This window comes from Pseudorca crassidens, chromosome 4, assembly GCF_039906515.1.
Source record: "Pseudorca crassidens isolate mPseCra1 chromosome 4, mPseCra1.hap1, whole genome shotgun sequence".
In the NCBI taxonomy this organism is placed as follows: Eukaryota; Metazoa; Chordata; class Mammalia; order Artiodactyla; family Delphinidae; genus Pseudorca; species Pseudorca crassidens.
In genome coordinates this window covers 147,672,808-147,686,656 of record NC_090299.1, presented here as the reverse complement: position 1 = coordinate 147,686,656, position 13,849 = coordinate 147,672,808, and the positions used below count along the sequence as shown (strand labels likewise).

The 13,849-nt window shown below is 39.0% G+C and overlaps 1 long non-coding RNA gene across 4 annotated transcripts in view; it reads right to left on the bottom strand.

The window, feature by feature from the left end:
- Positions 1 to 13,849, bottom strand: part of LOC137224064 (uncharacterized) — a 273,848-nt gene that overhangs the window by 87,670 nt on the left and 172,329 nt on the right. The window contains exon 4 of one of the 4 annotated variants that reach the window (XR_010943208.1): positions 1,550 to 4,502. The exons of the other annotated variants lie outside the window; for them this stretch is intronic. This is a non-coding gene — a long non-coding RNA (uncharacterized lncRNA). Of the gene's footprint in view, positions 1 to 1,549; positions 4,503 to 13,849 lie in introns of those variants that run through there. 4 annotated transcript variants of the gene reach the window in all.

Here is a 13,849-nt window from a genome sequence, read left to right as displayed (position 1 = left end):
CGTCCCTATCCTTTTGTTTCTGTTTATTCTTTTTTCTTTTGCCCTACCCAGGTACGTGGGGGGTTTCTTGCCTTTTGGGAGGTCTGAGGTCTTCTGCCAGCCTTCAGTAGGTGTTCTGTAGGAGTTGTTCCACGTGTAGATGTATTTCTGATGTATCTGTGGGGAGGAAGGTGATCTCCGTGTCTCACTCCTCTGCCATCTTGAAGGCCTTCCCTTCATTTCTTTTTATACCCTTGAATGTCTAGCCTAGAACTCTGTGACCATATTCATAGTAGATGATCTCTAGATACTTGCTGAATGAATAAACAAATGAATAAATAACTCATTCTTCATTTGTCTTCAGAAAGGTGATAGTAGCAAGAAGCTCTGGAGTCTTTGGGCATCAGAAAGGATAAGAAATGAGAAGGGGGGGGCAATAAAGGAAATATTGGCCTTCTTTTCACCAAGATTCAAAGGAGGACCAGGAGAAAAGGCCAACAGAATGAGCCACTCCTGAGGCCAGGACAGCCTGCAAGCAGGCATGGTCTTCCAGCTCTCCAGGGTTCCTCAGTCCATCTCCCTTCTGACCTGCCACTGACATTCAGAGGGTCCCAAAATAAAGCCGAGCAGAAATATCTAGTTATATTTACATCTTAATGGCAGGGGAAAATATATTTGCAGAGCCAAACATTGTTTTACCAGTAACCTTACTACCTGCAATCTAAAAGACATCACAGAGCCAAACATTGTTTCACCAGTAACCTTACTACCTGCAATCTAAAAGACATCACATTCGTTTTTCTTTTGTTTGCTTTGCTTATTTCTGGAAATGTGGTTTCTCTTTAGAATAGCTCCAGGGTGGAAGCATGTGAATACTCCTGAGTTATTAAAACCACCACCACAGTCTTCATATTCAAACGTGGCAAATATAGAAGGTGACTCCTATTTCACCAAGCTATGAAAATAATATTTGGGGGAGAAAATAAGAGGAGAGAGGTCTCTACATACATGCAAGCAGTGCCTAAAAGTGATCTGACCCTTTGCTCTTCAAAGTTTGGGCATCTAAAGAGAAACATCACGGGCCACACCTTCATTTGGCTAAGTATATGGTTTTAAGACACTAAACTACTCATTTACAAGTTTCTGCTTAGATTTTCAACCACATTTTAAGCACGAAAGTTTGCGGCTCGTGAGTTAACAAGATGCCACCAAAGAAAACATTGCTGCATGGGGTGTTGCTCCTGAGATCCTTGGAAACAGCAGATCGTACTGGGTTCCCTGTGACCCTCTGCATTTGAAAAGCATTGGTTTGCTAATAGTTGGTTTCAGGCTGCAGTGGTCCACAAACTGTTTTGTTCTTTTTCTATGGTCTGTGAATGATATGCCTCAAGGAATGATGGCTGATACTTTTTTCATTTTCCTCCCTAATTTTCTCACTAAAAAATGTTTAATTAGTGAAAAGGCAACATATTTATAGATATAATAAAACAGTAGAGGAAAGACTGTTTTAAATATACGCACATGTTGTGTTTAGATACACACCCCCCCCCCCCACACACACACACACGTATATTTTAAGGATACTTTAAATTCATACACATGTGATTCAGAAAACTATACTGTTATGTTTCCCTAGAGTATGATGAAAGTGAACTGTCATATGAACAACAAATTTTTTGAGGTGCTTAGCAATAAAAGGAATATATGTAAGCAAAATCTATAAAAGGAATGTTTAATGTTACGGTTAAGTAATTTAAGATCCAAGGAGTGAAATATATTGAAGACTCACAGTAGCAGACACTCCATACGCACTATCTTACTGCTCATAAGGACTTTAAAATAGGTATCATGTCCTCATATTAAAAATATGGAAACTGAGACTAAGAGAAGCTAAAATGAATTCTAATTCTAATAAAGGATGAATGAATAGTTATGTTAACAATTTCTAAATTTGCTATTTGCTCTTACAACATGATTTAAAAGTGACAGTATAGTAAAAACTGGCAACACAATATTTTGAATGACAACACTAATGCTCTTTAGTCGATTGTTTCCCCAAAATCCTTAATAGAAAAGCCCAAAGCAGGAGTTTAATGGAGGCTGAAAAGAAAGGTGCTGGGATCAGGAAAACAATAGAAAAAGGAATGTATTCCACAGGGCTATAGAACATAATAAATAATTATTATGAGAAAAAATGTTTCAGAGAGTCATTCAGTAAATTGTGTTGTATATGAAATAATTTAATTAAAAATTAATTTAAGTTGAGAATTATATTGTATTTTACTAAATTTAATAGAAAATTCCAGTTATCAGTAAGATTTGGCCACCTAAGTAAACGAAAATATAAGTTATTAGGGACCAATAATTATTTTTTTAATTGAGATACAGTTGATGTATGATGTTATGTTAGTTTCAGGTGTATTACACTATGATTTGACATTTGCATACATTATGAAATGATCACTACAATGGGGACCAATAATTCTTGCTTACACCTGCAATGCTTTATACATTTCCCAGGCTGTCAAATGTTCAAACAAGTAGTGAGATCTCCATTCTCACAAAAATTTGCAGCAGATATATTTTCCAAGCTCGAACTGTAGTTCCAGCAGCATCTTTCAGACCTCCATGGAAGTGTGAAGGACATTTTTCAAATTTCAAAATGTATTTAATAAAAATATAAAATTTATTTAACTAATGAAATCGAGGAGCTTCCATTTACCTTCAATTGAGGGTAATTAATTTGCAGTGTAATGACAGGATAAAAGGCAAATATCAAGAGGCAAATCTAATAGAATTCTATCAATGCCTTCCAAGTAATGAATATGCTCAACTAAAATCGCATGCTTATGGACTGATATCAGTATTTAGCTGGATCTAACCGTGTGAAAAGACATTTTCAAAGATGGAATATGTAAAATCTCATTTCATTAATGATGTCCCTTTGCAGTCAATTTCGATGATAGAGAACAACAACGTTGAACATTTGGCAAAATTTAAGGAAAGGATCCTGAAATGGGATTTTATTTATTAAGTCACTAATGTTAGGGGTTTTATCCATCAGAGTGTGTGTCATTTATTGCAACAGTTTGCCTTATGTAAGCTTAACCACAGAATCACCTACTTAAAACAAAACAAAAATTATTTTTTTACTGAGGTATAATTGACATACAACATTAGATTCGTTTCAGATATACAACATAATGATTTGATATTTATATATATTGTGAAATGATCACTACAGTAAGTCTAGTTAACATCCAACAATTTTTTTTTAATTTAAATCATCCCACTATCTATAGCGTATGAGCTAGGACTCAAATTATAACCTCAATATATTTTGTCTCATTATGATACACAAATTATGCTATCTCTAATTATATTTTATACAAATTAAATGTGCTATGACCTTAACTCTTACATCCCATTTAATATTTATACCTATCACATTGGGAATTATTTTGTCTTACAGACGAGAAAGACTAAGGCTCAGAGTGGTCAATTAATGTGTCTTAAGTTACTGAGCCAGAACTTAACCCATGTATGTCTGTCTCTAAGTATGTCTTTTCACGTATAACTCTAACTGATGTCTACTTATTCCCATGACAGCTCACAGCGCAGCTGGGCTGAAGTGCTCAGAGCTAAAATGAGAACAGTGCAGTGTGGAGCCCCTGGTGTGTTCTGGTTCCCCCCCTGGTTATAGATCTTACTAAATGTATCCATCTCCTAGTCCATCTTCTTTATACTCTGATTTTACTCCAAGTGGCCACTTAATTAAAGTTTAGGTATCTGATGTTCTGACTTCATTACAGCTTAAATTTAAAATTAAACATGTCATATGTCCATAAAAAGATAGGTACACCAATGTTCACCGTAGCTTTTTTCATGACAGAAAAAACTAACTAAATGCCCATCAACAGGAGTATGAATAATCAAATTGTGGTATATTTATATAATGGAATACTACTCATCAATAAAAACAATGAACTACTGATACATGATCAAAATAAAAGGATATAAAAAGTATTATGCTCAGTGAAAGAAGTCAGACACAAAAGAAGACTTGCTGTACAATTCCGTTTCTATAAACTTCAAGAAATGGCAAAACTAATCCATGGAATGAAAAACAGAATAGTGTTTGCCTCTGGCAAACAGAGGGAACAGACCAGAAAAGAAAATGAGAGAACTTTTAGAGTAATGCAGTTGTTCTATGTGTTGATTTGGGTGTAAACAGTTATTAACGCTTAATGAACTGTACGCTTAAGATACACATAGTTTACTATATGTATTTACACTTTAATTTTTAAAAAAACCAAGTTTCTGGGGCTTCCCTGGTGGCGCAGTGGTTGAGAGTCCGCCTGCCAATGCAGGGGACGCGGGTTCGTGCCCCGGTCCGGGAAGATCCCACATGCCGCGGAGCAGCTGGGCCCGTGAGCCATGGCCGCTGAGCCTGCGCGTCTGGAGCCTGTGCTCTGCAACAGGACAGGCCACAGACAGTGAGCGGCCCGCGTACCGCAAAAAACCTGCAAAAAAACAAAAAACAAACAAAAAAGCAAGTTTGTTAAAGGCCCCAGATTTGATCTGAATTCTTTTTATTTATTTTATTTTTGGCTGCATTGGGTCTTTGTTGCTGTGCGTGGGCTTTCTCTAGTTGCGGCGAGCGGGGGCTACTCTTCGTTGTGGTGCACGGGTTTCTCATTGCAGTGGCTTCTCTTGTTGCGGAGCACGGGCTCTAGGCACGCGGGCTTCAGTAATTGTAGCTCACAGGCTCAGTAGTTGTGGCACATGGGCTTTGTTGCTCCATGGCATGTGGGATCTTCCCAGACCAGGGCTCGAACTCGTGTCCCCTGCATTGGCAGGTGGATTCTTAACCACTGCGGCACCAGGGAAGCCCCTTATCTGAATTCTAATGCTACCTTAAGCCCTAACAGCTTTGAAACAATGCTAAGTGCATCCCAGCAAGCATGTTTAATTTACTGCATCAATTCGCCACCTTACTTGGAAACAACCACAGAACCATTGGCCAAAGTATGGTGCAATTCAGAGGGAAAACGAAAAGAAAACGTACTCTTCTGAGTTAGATGGTCTACAGAGTTAAATTGAAAGTAGCGTCATAGTTGTCCATACAGTGTTTTCTAGCAGGTTGGATGCTGCAGTGACTGTTGTTCTCCATATACATAAGGGTGTCTGAAAGTTTCAAGTGGGATCACAGGTTTTTTCCTTACTGTGCATGTTAAACATGTAATTCCTTTTGTATAGCCTATAACTTTGCTATGGTACTAGAGAATAATGTGAATGTGAAAATGATGGTGGGATAATAGAAGAAAACCTGTAGTAAGAGGCAGGCAAATTGATTTCCAATCCTGTGGTAATGAAATTAATTCATGTATTTTGGAGTTGGTGATGGTATTTTTCACAGGTCTAAAACAATGAAAAAATATCTCTCACTTCAACTAAATTCACAGTTAACACCCACTTGGGAATCTTTAAAAAGTTTCCTGAGAATGTCTTTATTTTATTTAGTTTTGATAAGTTTGCTATCTGTTCTTTGAGAAAGAAAAAAAAATGTCAAGTGAAGAAATATTATAAAAGGCATTGTTTCATGGTTTCTTCAGGCATTTTCGTAGATGCCATCTTGGTATATCAAAGTGCCTCTAGTGAGCTTACCTTAACCTCTTCACAAAGAAATGATGGACAGATTTCTTGTCTTAACTTTATTGGGATATCTTTGTATCTTTTTATTGGGATATCTTTGTATGCCCAGCATGCATTTGGCACTATGCCTAGTACAGAGTAAGTGCTGAAAACAATGGATGGGTGGATGGATGGATGGATAAGAAACTTTGGCAAGTCTATTGCGTGCAACATCACACACTTACAAAAAGAAAAACTGGTTTTTCTTACTACTGACTCATAGAAATATCATTTTGGGCCTTATTTAAAAACTGAAATTAAGAGGCTACCAATCTCCTACTTCAACAGGTGCCTCTGTGACCATCAGGTAGATGAGTAATCTACAGCCTTTTGGTGTACATGGAATGCTATTGCTTAGCAAGAGTGTGTTTTAGAAAATTATAACCATTCTTCAAATTTGGGGACAAATGGCTAGATTGTATTAGCCAAACTCTCTCTTGAAATATGAATTTTATTTTAGGAAACAAATGAAACAAAAAAAATTTCTCGCACCAGTGTCATGGAGGAACTTGGTGAAGGTCTGAATTTCTGGGCCTTTCTTATGATTAGACACAGTGAAGTGTTCGGTTTTTCTATTAGATCCATCTTCTTCTGCAACTCTCCTTGCTCCCCCTTCCCACCCTCACCCTCCCTTGTGAGTTCTCCATGGGCCCCTGAGCTGGACAGTGGTCCCTTAGCAATCCAACGCCTCATTTGATACACACTGCTTCCTTCTTTGCAGTCCTTTAGATTTGGTTTTTCTCAAATAACCTGTTCTTTTGTGAGGTCTCCCTCGAGTCCTGAATAGAATCTACCACCAAATTTAAAATATCCAAATGCATAGAGAACTTCTGTCTCTCATGGTGACCAACACTTCTTCTACCACAAAGACCAATTCTGGCCTCTTACGGGTGGTGGCTTCTTGCTGTTTGACACAGTAACACCAACGAAAGCAAAGACTCAGCCCATGTACCTTAATAAAGTATGAACTTGAATGTGGAGCAGGAGGTCTTGAGCTATTACAGGAAAACATAATGACAAGGAGGACTTGCCTCTGGTTTGGAATCAGCCTGAAATTGTAGGCAAATCCCTTGACCCTCACCCTAGACGGAAAAGCCACAAGACCAAGGGAGGACATCATCTCTCGATGACAGCCCATCAGATTTAAAGAGACATAAGAAGTTCCATCTGTTTTAAAAGATTTTCTAACTTTGTAGAATTAGATCACAAAACTTGAATTTTAATGGGGTCTCCAGGCCACCGTCCCATCATTGTAGTCACTACTTTCCTTTCACTATTGGGGACACTGAACATGGCCTCTTTGGGCTGTTACTTAATTTTATATTTCTATCAAGGAATAACTATGTCTAGGTTTTTAGATATTTCTATCTAAAAAATGCCAAAACCCCCATATTTTTTTGCATATAAATGTCATTCTTTCAAAAGAGAGACTTTGCCAGGTTTCAGGTGAGAATAGGCATTTCAACTTTTTTTTTTTTTTTTTGCGGTACGCGGGCCTCTCACTGCTGTGGCCTCGCCCATTGCGGAGCACAGGCTCCGGACGTGCAGGCTCAGCGGCCATGGCTCACGGGCCCAGCCGCTCCGTGGCATGTGGGATCTTCCCGGACCGGGACACGAACCCGCGTCCCCTGCATCGGCAGGCGGACTCTCAACCACTGCGTCACCAGGGAAGCCCTATTTCAACATTTTTGATGGTGACAAAAGCTCATGTTTTCCAGAGTTGTTAAATTTCTTGCTTAATCTGATTTATTTTATTTCTGACTTGGCCTATTATTATTTAACTTGTCATCACTTTATTCCACCTGATTTTATTATAAATTGTTTAAATTTTTTTAGATTTTAAAAATTGAGGCAAGACATGTGGTCTTATCCTTTGCCTCTGAGTGTGGCTGCTCCCGAAGACTACAAAGATATAGATAACCATCTTGCATTTAAAATCTCTCTAAGAGGGCTTCCCTGGTGGCGCAGCGGTTGGGAGTCCGCCTGCCGATGCAGGGGACGCGGGTTCGTGCTCTGGTCCGGGAAGATCCCACATGCCGCGGAACGGCTGGGCCCGTGAGCCATGGCCACTGAGCCTGCGCGTCCGGAGCCTGTGCCCCGCAACGGGAGAGGCCACAGCAGTGAGAGACCTGCGTACCGCAAGAAAAAATCTCTCTAAGAAATGCATTTCTTATGCATTAAATAACTGACATTTTATTCTTTAGGGTAGTGCATAGGATTAAGAGGAGGAAGGAACTTATGTCCTGAGCTCAAATTCTGATATGGTAGTTAGACTTCATCATTAGTAACAAGTACAAGAAAATCAGTCATTCAGTCAGTCACCCAACATCTAATAAGTTCTTTCTATAGGTGCGGTACCATGACAGCAATACAGAAAGTTATTTAGGAATAGAGAAAATCAGTGAATTAACTAGAAAATATCAAAAGAAAAAGGAAAAAAAAACCCTAAAACTAAAAAGTTTAGGACAGAGGTTCTAGATGAAAGCCCAGGTAGGGGGAAAAGAATCATCTGGACGAAAATGAGACATACATAGAGAGATTATTCTTCCAAAAGGGAGAAAAGGAAGAAGCTTGCTTGGAATGCACTGGGCCAGAGGTATCCCGAGGAATCCACATTCGACACAGTCAAGCAGAAAATACCAAAGCAAATCCCAATAAATGTCCACTAAGTAAGCAGGTGGCCTCAGACGTCCAATGAGTGTTGTAACCTTTACGGATGATGCAATGAGATGAGCCATATCATACAAAATTACAACAAGACCACAACTAAAGACTGGCAGTGATTTGCTTTTTGTGGAATCACAAACTGTTATTATTGCAGGTCATTGCAGAAGGTCCAAGGCAATGGAAAACCTAAGGAACACCAAAAATATAACCCCAGCTAGTAACTAAAAGACTATATTTGTCACTTGTGCCATCCCTGAAATGATGATTTCTGAGAACTCATTTCTCAGTTCTTCACTAAAGAATGTGCTGCGCTGATAAAAAATCTTAGGCATTTTAACATCACAACGTAAACATTCAGGTTTTTCACAAAGTTATTGAATAATCAAGTAATAGCATGAAAGCTTCTCTTTGGTAAGTAGAAATTTGTTTCCAGCTCAAAACACAAAGAGGGTTAAAAAATTTTTTTAGATAAAAAGTGAGATCAAAATGATCCCTCAGTCTTTCCATATGTAGAAAAGAGTGTTTGCTTTTTCCTTAACTATGGCTGATAGAGATATAGACATAACAGCCCTCTGGAAATCATATAGATTCCCTTTCTCATTCTCTTAGGGTTCATGGCCCTCCAAAGCTCAACTCTATTATTCCTTAGTATTTAATTTCTCTCCTTAGGGAGACATTAAATGAAGTTATTTTTTTCTCCTTATGGGACAATAATGGGGAAAAAAAGAGTTGAGAAACACCGCAATAATGGTCTTTCAGTATTCATTCTTAGTCAGCAATTATTTCAAGATTATTTATGGAATAAATGTCCTACATCAGGCACTGTGATGAGTGCTTGGAGATATAATGGTAAATAAGACACTGTCCCTGTCCTCAAAAACTTCTAATCTATTCAGAGGTCATAAGAGATAAGCAATCAGCCCCAATAGAGAAGGGTCATTACTATCACAGGAGTGCTTTGGAAACATAGAAGAGGTACCAACCTAGCCAAAGTGAAGATAGGAATTAAGGACAGGCTTCCTGAAGGATGTGACATCAGAACTGAGTCCTGGCTGACTGGTCAGAGTTAGACAGACAAAGATAGCAATGTGCAAAGGCCCAGGGGAAAAGACATGGTGTAAAGGGAGAGAAATGAAATACTTTAGTATGAGTTGAGCTTAGTGTGAGACAGGAAAGTAAAAGGGTGGGGCTGGAGTCCTATGTAAGAGTCAGATCATGAATGGCCTTCTATGCAACTCTGAGAAGTTTAAATTTTATCTTGAAGATCCTAGAGCCATGGGGAATTTTTAGCAGAGGTTGAAAACATATTATTGAAAATATGTTTTAGAAAGTTTATTTTGGCCAAGGTGTGAAAAATGGATTGGAGAAAAAGAAAATAAAGAGGTTCTTGTAGTAACCCAGGTGAGACAACAGTGGCCTCAAGTAAGATAATAGTTGTAGTGAGGGTGGATAGAAGTAAGATTTGAGGGCTGTGGAACTGAGAGGACCACACTGGGATGGGAGGGGTAGGGGACAGACAAGTGATAAAGATGACTTGCATTGCTAGCTTGAGCAATTAGAAGGAAGGGTAGTTGGGAATTTGAGGTAATTTTGTAACTTCCAGGGGGAGATTTCCATTATAAGTTTGATAATACGTTATGACCTTGAAGCCAGGAGGAAAATTCGAATAAAAAAAAAAAGAAAAAAAAACAGCAGATGGGTAAGTGAAGCCATGGGAACGAAAGAGCTCATCCAGAGAGACTCTGGAGAATGTGAAGAGGAGCTGGACAAGGACAGAACCCTGAAAATATCAACATTCAAAAGACAGCTAAAGAAAGAGGAGCACTTAAGAGCAGCTGAGAAATAGGAGGCAGGGAGGGAAGAGGAAACAGGAGAATGCAGTACGATGCATGCGGGAGGGAAGTAGAAGTTTTGAAAGAGGAGGAAACAGTCAGTGGTATCTGCTACCGACACCACCTAGGAAAGTGACTGAAAAGTGTCCATTGCAATTCACCAGCAAGAAATCATTGACTAACCAGAATGAAGTCATTGGTAACCTTTATGAGATAAGTTTCTACAGAGTTATGGGGGCAGAGGCCATACTGTAGTGGGCTGAGAAACAAGTAGAAGGTGAAGAAGGTGGGTTATTAAATGTTGACAACTCTCAAGAAATTTGACTGTGAAGAGGAAGAGAGAAATACGTGAGTAGCTGGGTGGGAATGTGTATGGAGGAAGGAGGGTTTTTTTGGTCTTTGTTTTATAAAAGAGACTTGAAAATTAAAATTCCAGTGAAAGAGAGCCAATAGGTAGAAGCAGATGGCAAAGTAGAAAGAGAAGTACCTGGGCAGGTTGTAGAGAGATACAACCAGACTTAACCTTCATTCACTTCTCCCAAATCTTGAATAAAGAAGATATGGAAGGAGACAAACAAATTCAGAATCTTCCCCTTGGAGACAGGAACCACGTCACAGAGAACAGTCTATAAGTACCCTGCCCTCAGTCTACTATCTGCTAATAGCATTGTGTGCTAATCTTCACCGTCTCTTTATCAAAGTGCAAGGAATTAATTGATATATCTCATTAATGTTCACCTGATGTCAAAATCTATGAGAACATCAGTCTCACGTAAATAACCATAGATGTGGCTTTCCTGACTCTGTATCTAGCAATTTAAATAGATACAGTCCTTGCCCTCTAGAATCTCACAATAAAAAACAGATGACACAGACACACACATCACCACCACCATTACCACACAAGGGCACAATATTACAGTAAGAGAACATGATGGTTCTTAAATAGGAATTTATATTAGGTACATGTTTGGTATTTGTTTTTTCTGGCTATGGAATACATGGAAGTTTTGCTGGCAAATTGAGTGGGGTTAGGAAAAGCATTACTTGACTTTCACATAAACAGTGGAGGTCTGGGAGGGAAGAGGGGAGGGAGAGCTTGACTAGATTACAAGTTCTAAGGGGGAAAAAACCTGTCTCTTTTGGACCCCACCACCCAAGCTTACTAAATGAGTGACAGCAATTGACTGATTATATAAAGTCCTAGATCCAGGGATTTACTGATGGAAAAACTAGGCAAAGGTTGAATAGGTAGGCTTGGATGGAGGGCAAATGCATACCGAATATCAAAAGGTTAACACCTTAGTGTTAAAAGGTATGACACCTTAGATTGGGCAGAAAAGGGTCCAAAGATGAAGTATCAAAGAGCAACCAGGCTGACGGTGAGGTAGCTCAGGAGAAGAACACTATAGGTGTGAAGGTTGTTGTCCAAACTACATACTACCTTTTGGTTTCATAGAGAAAGATATGGAACGCTTTAGGATTTAGTAAGAACTAGAATATTGGCATAGCCAGGAATTTTAGCATTTTTCTAATAGAAAAGAGGAAATTTTGTCATTTATTCCAGACAATTTTAGGTTATTAAGATTTCAATTAAGAGCTGCTAAGAGACTTCACATGAAAATATGTCTTAAAAGTATTTATTTACTTCTTAGACTTAGTTATTAATAAGTCTATATAGAGCATCTTGAAATATATTCTAGCAGGCAAGAAGTAATAAACGATATTGGAAAGGAAAGTTGGGGGCAGACTTTTTGGGCTGAGCAAGTCTTACCCAAGGTCAAAAGCTAGCAAGAGACAGCACCAGGACTTCAGTTCAATCTTTGATTCTAAATCCTGTGGTCACAGAAGTTTTGGTAAGGGGAAATAGGCAACATGCTCACAATTAGAATATTACTACTGATATTCTAACCTGGCAAGAGGTAATGAGGACTTGAACAAAGGCATAGGCAACAAGAAAGGAGGGAGGAGGATGGATTTCAAAGAAACTGTGGAGGTGGTGTTAATAAGATTTGGTAACTGAGTAAATGTAGCAAGTAAGAAAGAAGAGTACATCACAATGAGTGTAGGGTTTTTCCAGACATGACTCATCACACAGTGAAACTTGGTTGTGGCATCAATGATGCGAATGTGTGTTCATATGCCATCTAAGAGAATCAGTCCATAACAGCCTGTTTAAATAAAGAAGACCCTTGTGATGATGAGACCTTAACAAAAGGTGCTGTTGGGACAGCCCTAGTTATAAAAAAAACAAAAACAAAAACAAAAACAAAAAGCAGTAAGAATCTTTGGTTTTGTTTCTTTTTTCCTCTAGCACTACTTCTTAGAAAGAATGTTCCAATAAACTTGCATGAATAAATCTAGTCAATTTAGAGTAGCTATAGGGCTGTTGGAAAGGATATATCAGGCTTAAATGACTCATTGAAGGTAAGAGATTACAGAATATTAGAAATAGAAAAAGGCTTAGAGATCACTTAGTTCAATCATTTCCATTAAAAAAAAACCTGTATAGGCCACTTCAAACATATGCAAAGGTGAAGAGCATAGCGTCATGAATCTGCATTGACTAATCATCAATTTGATGATTATCACATTTTATTTATTTTTTGGCTGCGTTGGGTCTTCGTTGCTGTGCGCGGGCTTTCTCTAGTTGCGACGAGCGGGGGCTGCTCTTCGTTGCAGAGCATGGGCTTCTCACTGCGGTGGCTTCTCTTGTTGCAGAGCATGGGCTCTAGGAACGCGGGCTTCAGTAGTTATAGCACACAGGCTCACTAGTTGCGGCATGCAGGCCCTAGAGCGTGCGGGCTTCAGTAGTTGTGGTGCACGGGCTTGGTTGCTCCGTGGCATGTGGGATCTTCCTGGACCAGGGATCGAACCTGTGTCCCCTGCATTGGCAGGTGGATTCTTAACCATGTGCCACCAGGGAAGTCCTTTTTCTAAAACATATTTATTTATTTGGTTGTGCCGGGTGGGCTCCTTTGTTGTGACATGCGAACTCTTAGTTGCGGCATGCACATAGGATCCAGTTCCCTGACCAGGGATCGAACCCAGGCCCCCTGCATTGGCAGCGCAGTCTTAACCACTGCACCACCAGGGAAGTCCCGATGATTATCAATTTATATCCAACCTTGTTTCATCTTCATCCCCACCCCAAGATATCTGTTTCATCCATGAGTATTTTAGGTTGAATCTCTAAAAGATGAGCATTCTTTTTAAAATAATAATAATATCATCATACCTAAAAACTTAACAACAATTTCTTAATACCAGAAAATATCTAGTCAGGACTCAACATTTCTCCAGTTGTTTCATAATTTCTCTAGATATGTCTATGTTCTGAAGTCTCTTAAATCGACAGTTTCCCTTTCCTCCTTTTGTATTTTTTCTGCTAATAAGATAGAAGCCAGGTAATATGTCTGATGAAGTTTCCCACTTTCTGGATTTGGCTGAACGCATCCCAATGGTTTCATTTTACATAGTCTTCTGTTCCCTGTATTTTCTATAATCTGCTAGATATAGAGGCTTCATCAGAGTCAAGTTCTATTGCTTGGGAAGAACACTTCACAGGTGATGGAGGAATGCAATGGCTGGGTCTTTTTTGGAGTGAAAATCCACTTATTTTTAAAAGATGGCTTAAACTGAAGACTTCTTGGGGTTGAGTGACTCACATATTCATA